This window comes from Delphinapterus leucas, chromosome 2 (genome assembly GCF_059928025.1).
Source record: "Delphinapterus leucas isolate spDelLeu-1000000601 "Yukka" chromosome 2, BTC_Dleu_Yukka2, whole genome shotgun sequence".
NCBI lineage: Eukaryota > Metazoa > Chordata > Mammalia > Artiodactyla > Monodontidae > Delphinapterus > Delphinapterus leucas.
Window position 1 is genome coordinate 39937546 of NC_143130.1, and position 7078 is coordinate 39944623.

The following is a 7078-nucleotide window of genomic DNA, read 5'->3' on the forward strand; positions in this document are numbered from 1 at the left end:
CCAGTTCAGTGAGTTGGGTTGGTCCTCCAAGTGATTCCTTTCTCCATCCACCAAACCACAAGGATGACAGAGGCTCCGTTCTACTAGTGAGCACTGTTTTTTTTTTTTTTTTTACTAGTGAGCACTCTTGACTAAAAGCTTCAAAGGACAGCTCTGGCTAACTTAAAAGGGACTTATTGAAAGAATATCAGGGAGCTTACAGAGTAAATGGGAGGTAAAGTATCAGGCTTGAAAATAGGGGCCAAGAAAAGGAGAGTAAGGCCCCCCAAACCACAGCAACAATCTCTTAGCACAAACAGCCCAGTCTGCCCACCCCATGAGCCCTAGTGATGCTACAGCCATCTCTGTTTGCCTGCCTTCTTCTCAAGGTTCCAGACCAGGGAAAGAGTATTTGGTTGGCTGAGTCTAAATCACATGCTCACTCCCTGGACCCACCAGGGGAGAGGGGATTGGATCTGGCTCCTAGATTTCCTTACTGTTACTCCCACACAAAGGTGAGTTCTCCAATCTGGAGACTGAAGGCCTCTAGGAAAAACTGGACAGGCGGAAACTACATGTGTCACTACTTGTTTTTAGATGTTGAGGGAGAAGGAAACTCACCCCAAGGAATGCTCGGCCTAAGGCCTTTTGGGAGCTCCCAGCTCATCTCAAGTTGATGGAGGTGAAAAAGATGGGGATGGGCAGATCCTGCTTTCTGTAACACCTAGTTAAAATCAGGCCCAATGGGGACTTCCCTGGTGGCGCAGCGGTTAAGAATCCGCCTGCCATTGCAGGGGACATGGGTTCGATCCCTGGTCCGGGAAGATCCCATGTGCTGTGGAGCAACTAAGCCCATGCGCCACAATGGCTGAGCCTATGCTCTAGAGCCCGGGAGCCACAACTACTGAGCCCACGTGCCACAACTACTGAGGCCCGCGTGCCTAGAGCTCGTGCTCCGCAACAAAGAGAAGCCACCGCAATGAGAAGCCCATGCACCACAACAGAGTAGCCCACGCTTGCTGCAACTAGAGAAAGCCCGTGCAGTAACGAAGACCCAATGCAACCAAAGATAAATAAATTTATAATAAAAAAAAAAAAGCAGGACCAATGACAGCTGAGCAGGGGAGGCAGAGGGACCTTTGGGCCTTGAGGATGCAGGAAGTAACTCCCCCTACCCAAGACCCCCATCATTGCTTAATCTGTCCTCTGTGACAGAGTAAGGAGGGAGACTGCTCTGGTTGTGCGAAAGGTGTGTCTCATTTTTGCTTAGTGGCCACAGAGCCCGGCCACTAAGTGTGATTGGGAAAAGATCATTTAAAGGGACAGTGTTGTAGGATGCTGTAAGACCAGCCTAAAGAAAAAGAAAGGGCTAAAGAGGGGTTCCATCGTAGGAATGCCCAGACAGGAAGAGAAACTAGAGAATGGGACCAGGGAAATGTTTATTTTAAAGAGAGAAAGGTGAAATTCAGTCCAAGGAAGTGTTACTGAACAATTGTGAAATTAAGTATCACATGACACATACCTGTGTAAAAAGAAGAGCTAGAGCAGGATTTTTTCTTTTTTAGAATGGAATTTTTTTACCCCCAAGACCAGTATCTTTTCCTGTTTTTTATGAATGGTTTGTATTTAGTGTGGCAGAGGGAGGCCCTCTGGACCTTGTGTTGCCCCTCAGTGGATGCTGACTTTTCTCTTTCTCAGCTGTCTTGTGCTGGCCTGGGCTCCTCTAGCCCGCTGGTGCCAAGAAGGAAAATGGATTTACAACCTCCGGCCCGTTCCCATGCCCTATTCTGAACTGCTCTATTCAAGGATGTTTCTGGGGAGACACAAGTGTGCTCTGGACTGGACATAATGACTCAGGAGGTGGCCTCAGTGTGGGGTGGTGCTTGCCAAGACACAGAGGCCCGGGTGGCATCAGGGGTGGCTTGAGAGGTGTTTTAGAGGAAATCTAGCTCCATAATCTTCAGTGTCCCCCAAGCTATTACAAGTAAAGACTAATTACAAAAAACAGGAAGAAAAAAGGAAAAAAATTAAATGCCTGCATGTTCGTGCACACACATACCACGCCACATACTATACACACATCACACACTACACACACTAGTGTATCCCTAGGCTAGTTCATAGGAAGAAAATTATCACTAAAATACTTAGTTGACCATTGGAAAGAGAAAAAAAAATTTTTTTTGGAGACCTTTAGTAAAAGCTTCCAATGCACTTGGAACCCAAAAGAGGATTCATAGTCTAACTGGCTTGTCAAATCAGATTGCTGCTCCTAGATACTTCTTTACAAAATTATTGAAGACACCGACTATGATATTTACTGAGCCACATGGCCTGGGAGGTAGAGAAATCCCCAGAGAATGGTTTGGTGCCATAGACTTTCCCCTAATGGACTTTTACTACTGTGTGTTTGATATGCTTTACACACACACACACACACACACACACACACACACAACCAACTTGAATTTTTGTAAATTATAAAACTAATGCACTCAGAATCAGGAAGAAAAATAAATTTGAAAACACAAAATTAAAAACACCTGCGAAGGACTTCCCTGATGGCACAGTGGTTAAGAATCCTCCTGCCAGTGCAGGGGACATGGGTTCGAGCCCTGGTCCGGGAAGATCCCACATGCCGTGGAGCAACTAAGCCTGTGCACCACAACTACTGAGCCTGCCCTCTAGAGCCCGCGAGCCACAACTACTGAGCCCACGTGCCGCAACTACTGAAGCCCACGTGCCTAGAGCCCTTGCTCCACAACAAGAGAAGCCACGGCAATGAGAAGCCTATGCACCGCAACAAAGAGTAGCCCCCGCGCGCAGCAACGAAGATCCAGTGCAGTCAAAAATAAAATAAATAAATAAATTTATTTAAAAAAAAACAAAAACATCTGCAAGGCATAGTAGGCCGTAAATGAAGTCAGAAAGAAATGACAAAGTGGGGGAAGTATTTGTAACGCATGTGACAAACCAAGGGTTAATTTCTAATTTACTATGAGTTTATACAAATGAGTATGAAAAAGACCAAGAGCTCAATAGGAAAATGGGTAAAGGATAAGGATAAGAATAAGCAGGTCACAGAGAAAGAGGGAGAGAGAGAGAGAGGGAGAGAGCACACTCAACCCCACTAATAATTTTTTAAATGCAAATCAAAACAAATATAGATGCCATTTTTCTCCTATGGTATTAGCAAAAATTTTAAGTGTGATAATACACAGTAGTGTTGACAGCGAGGAAAATAATTCACTCTCCTACTGTTGGTGGTAGTATAAATTGGTACAGTCATTTTGGAAGGAGAACCAACAATTCTATTGCTAGGAATATATCCCATTGATATAATAATAAAAATATGTCAAGGTATATACAAGAATGTTTATTACTGAATATTTATAACAAAGTTTGAAATAATTTTAATGTTTTTAGACAGAGGCCTAGATAAATAATGTTTGGAATATCTTTCCTTGGAATTCTATTGCCTTTTAAAAAATGAGATTTATCTTTATATGCTAACATAGAAAGATCTCCAGGTGGGTGAAAAAAGCAAGGTGCAAAATGCTGTGCACATAATATGATACATTTTGTGAAAAAAAAATGTAAAGGAAAGAAACATTTACTATACATGCAGAAATTTTTCTTGTTGCATATACAAGGAAATGTGAATGGTGAGTAGCTCTATCAAGAGTTACTAGAAAACAGGAGGGAGACTTTTTTCCTTTTAATTTTATAGTTTCCTAATGTTTGACATTTTACCATGTGTGTGCATTTATTTATTCTTTTCACTAAAAGTGTTGAGGAATTTTGTGTTATTTCTTCTTAAAACTTTTTGTATTAAAATAAAAGTAATGATGAGGATGTGGAGCCACAGGAACTCTCATTCGTTGCTGGTGGGAATACAAAATAGTACAGCTACTTTGGAAAATAGTTGGGTGGTTTCTTATAAAACTAAACATAGTCTTACCATATGATCCAGCGATCACACTCCTTGGTATTTACCCGAAGGAGTTGAAAACTTAGGTCCACATAAAAACCTGCACACAGATGTTTAAGTAACTTTATTCATAATTGCCCAAACTTGGAAGCAACCAAAATGTCTTTCAGTAGGTGAATGGATAAACTGTGGCACATCCAGACAATGGGATATCATTCAGTGCTAAAAAGAAATGAGCTATCAAGTCATGAAAATGTGTGATAATACACAGCAGTGTTGACGGTGGAGGAACCTTAAATGCCTATTACTAAGTGAAAGAAGCCAATCTGAAAAGGCTCCATACTGTATTATTCCAACTATATGGCACTCTGGAAAAGACAAAACTATGGAGACAATAAACAGATCAGTGGTTGACAGGAGTTAGGGCAGGGAGGAATGAATAGATGGGGCACAGAAGATTTTTAGGGCTGTGAAAATACTCTGTGTGAGATGTAGAGGACAAACGTATGGACACCAAGCGGGGGAAATCGAGGAGTGGGGGAGAGGTGGTGGGATGAATTGGGAGATTGGGATAGACATATATACACTGATATGTATAAAATAGATAACTAATAAAAAGAATAAAGATGCTGCCTGACAAACGGTAAAGAGAGAGACAAAGAAGGAAAGCTCTCTTGTTGCTTGTCCTCATGGCTTCCTGCTTTGAAAGTGGTCCTGTTGAGGTCATAGGATGCCCAAGGCTACAGTAGCCATTTGGCATGTGAAGGAGAAAAGCTTGAAGGTGAGAAGTCAACACAGATGGTGGATTAGGAGAGAAAGAACTTGACATCACAGAGTCGCTGAACTCATCTGGAAACTTACTACCTCTAGAATTCTGTTATATAAGATAAGCATCTATTTTGTAAAGTCACTGCTAGTTATATTTTCTGCGACTTGAGGCCAAAAGCATCTTATTCTATCCTAGCAGCAATTTAACAATTCCATCTATTTCCTAAATAAAGAAAGTTTGTGTTGAAAACAAAAAAGAAAAGAAAAAAAAAAGAAAATACTCTGTGTGATACTATAATGATGGACACATCCAAACTCATAGGATGTACAACACCATGAGTGAACCTTAAGGTAAATTATGGACTTTGGGTGATTATGGTATGTCAGTGTAGGTTCATCAAGTGTAGCAAATGTACCACTTTGTTGGGGGATGTTGATAACGGGGGAGGCTATGCATGTGTGAGGGCAGGGCATATACAGGAAATCTTTGCACCTTCCTTTTAATTTTGCTGTGAACTTAAAACTGTTCTAGAAAATTAAGTCTTCAAAAAAAAAATTAAAAATTTAGGCACTTCCTTAGTGGTCCAGTGGTTAAGGCCCCGCACTCCCAATGCAGGGGGCCTGGGTTTGATCCCTGGTCAGGGAATTAGATCCCACATGCCACAACTAAAAGATCCCTAGCATGCCGCAACTAAGGCCCAGTGCAGCCAAATAAATAAATAAATACTTTTAAAAAAAATTTAAAAATTATAGTAGCATACCATTGTTCACCCTCTATGAGAAAAATAAATATTTGTCAAAACAAAAAAGCAAAGTGGTATATAATTATTGTTGAAATTTTGGAAGATACAGAAACCTTTAGAAAGGTAATAAAAATGATATATAATCTCAACCCAAATATAACCTGTTACCATTGTAGTGGATTTCCTTTCATTCTTTTTTCTATACATATGAATGTGGCCAATCAGGATGTCTTTAAACATTTTCCAAAGTAAATGAAACTAAAACTAGCTCTAGCCTTTAACTACTGAATTAGCCCATTACCTCTTTCTTGGAGCTTCCCCTTCCCTTGGACTGCCCAGAGCCTTGGGGTTTATGTAACCCACAAAGGAGTCCTGTGGAAGCTAACACCAGTGGGATAAAAGCCCAGACGTCCCAAGCTCTGGATGGTGGCTGTTTCTGCAATTGCTCCTCACCACCACAAGGTGTCGCTCTCCGATGTCCGTGCAGGTTCCCACCAAGGTGACCCTGCAGGCCAGTCCTTCAGACAGGCCTGTTAGGGGATTCCACTCCCTCAGTTTTTTTTTTTTTTGCGGTATGCGGGCCTCTCGCTGTTGTGGCCTCTCCCGTTGCGGAGCACAGGCTCCGAGCGTGCAGGCTCAGCAGCCATGGATCATGCGCGCAGCCCCTCCGCGGCATGTGGGATCTTCCCGGACCAGGGCGCGAACCCGTGTCCCCTGCATCGGCAGGCGGACTCTCAACCACTGCGCCACCAGGGAAGCCCCTCAGGAGTTTTTTACCAGCTCCCAAGCCTTCATTCTTAGTTCCAGCCCTTTCAGGCCCCACCAGTCTCAGTGTATTGCTTAATTTTTAATGTCCACAAGTTTTCTCAATTTGTAATTTTTTAAGATTAAAAAAATATTTTCAACTGAGGTAAAATTTATATACAATGAAAGGCACAGATCCGATATCTAATAAAAAAAAAATAAAGATGCTGCTTGACAAAGAGTTTCAACAAGTATATATGCCTTGATGTACACGTCTTTGATTTTTCTTTTTTTTTTTTTTGCGGTACGCGGGCCTCTCACTGTTGTGGCCTCTCCCGTTGCGGAGCACAGTCTCCGGACGCGCAGGCTCAGCGGCCATGGCTCACGGGCCCAGCCGCTCCATGGCATGTGGGATCTTCCCGGACCGGGGCACGATCCCGTGTCCCCTGCATCGGCAGGCGGACTCTCAACAACTGCACCACCAGGGAAGCCCATCCTCTTTAAAAAATTATCTTTAAACATCACCCATATTCAAGGCATGGGTTAATAGGTTATGGTCTGGATTCATTCTGGAGACAGTTTATTTTCAATGTCAAACTGAGTCTTAAAAAGGCTAGCACAGGTACCCTTGGTGGTCCAGTGGTTAAGACTTCACACTTCCACTGGAGGGGGTGTGGGTTCCACCCCTGGTCAGGGAACTAGGATCCCACAAGCCACGCAGCCAAAAAATAAATAAATAAAATAAAAAGGCTAGGACAAGACTTAACAGTTCATAACTATGAATCATCACCAAAAGCTAGAATTCCTTCTTGTGCTTAGAAAACATAAAGAAATGTACTCATGTACATTTCCAAATTTCCAATAAAACAAGGTGAAGTCCATACACTGTAGTCTTTTTTGTTTGTTTGTTTGT